The following is a 1380-nucleotide window of genomic DNA, read 5'->3' as shown; positions in this document are numbered from 1 at the left end:
ATTTATTCATTTATTTGCAGAACCGGGGATTGAATGCAAACCCTTGCGCTTGCCAGGGAAGCGCTTATCCTACTGAGCCATCTCCCTGGCCCTAATTTGCAGTATATTTTAGCTAATAGGTTTATTCTCAAGTTTTTCTCCCATTTTGGCCCTTCTTATCACTTGCACCCTTGTCAATGCCAGGGGAAGAAATAAATAGGTGAATTAAATAGCATACAGGTAGAGTCAAATTAGAATGAACTTGGGAATGGAATAGGTTTTATTATATTTTGTCTATAATATCTAGCACAGCAACTGGCATTTGGTAAATACATATTTGGTAAACTTTGAATCAGTTAAATTCAGAAATGTATAAATGAATATTTGGGTTTTTTGTTTGGTTGGTTTGGTGTGTGTGTGTGTGTGTGTGTGTGTGTGTGTGTGTGTGTGTGTGTAGTTCAGGCTGGTGCTGAATTCTGTAGTGCAGGCCAGCCTCAAACTCATAGCAGTCCTACCTGAGCCTCTCAAGTGCAGGAATTACAGCTGCACACTACCACACCCAGTGAATGACTAAATATTTAAGCCAGATGGTAGCCAGAGCTTTTGCAGAGTGTCACTCTCTACCCCACATACCTTAAGTGTTATAAAAATCTGTCATGCCATATAGCTCAAATAGCCAGGTTACTCAGACCTCAGCCTCGATTTTTCAGCATCATTTCGACTATGGGCTCCAAACTACCAGCCTTCTGTATCAGCTGTCCACTGGATCACAGCAGTGTTCTTAAGAGCAAAAGCTGTGGGCCTTCAAGCCCAAAGAGAAATAATAAATATTCTTTACTCTGAGGAAATGTCCTAGAATGCTTTAGATCATCCAACCCTTAGTGTTCACTTCACTGATGTGACAGGCCCCAGAATCTTTGTTTAATTATCTCCCATACTCTGAGTTTCACGTATCCCAGCAAGAGATCTAGAGTACTTACTTGTCACTCCTTTATTGGGTCTAATTAAGTTTATAGCATTGATATGTTGGGCCAATGTGATGTTCTGCAAATGGCAAAACAGTTCAAATACCCTTGGACTATATAACAGAATATGTGGAAATTACCCTGAGGGTGAAACCACAAATGCATACTATTGCCTATTCCATGAGAATCTCCTGCAGATTAGTGTGGGAAAGAACACATTTGCCAGCACAGTCTGGGTATCATGTTCCTGAACTATGCTACTGTCTCACACCTGGCAGAACAGATACGGTTAGAGCCAGTATTGATCAAGTTGGTTGTCATTTGCCATAACCAGGTTTTCCAAAGGCCAGACTAGTAAACTGTATGGGAATATAATAGGAACTATCATTTCTGTATTCTTTTAAGTTTTTTTGTTGTTGTTTTATTTTGGTTTTTT

Source organism: Octodon degus, unplaced genomic scaffold (genome assembly GCF_000260255.1).
Source record: "Octodon degus isolate 3935 unplaced genomic scaffold, OctDeg1.0 scaffold00107, whole genome shotgun sequence".
Classification (NCBI taxonomy): Eukaryota; Metazoa; Chordata; class Mammalia; order Rodentia; family Octodontidae; genus Octodon; species Octodon degus.
The sequence above is the reverse complement of the archived record's forward strand: the minus strand, read 5'-3'. Positions refer to the sequence as shown.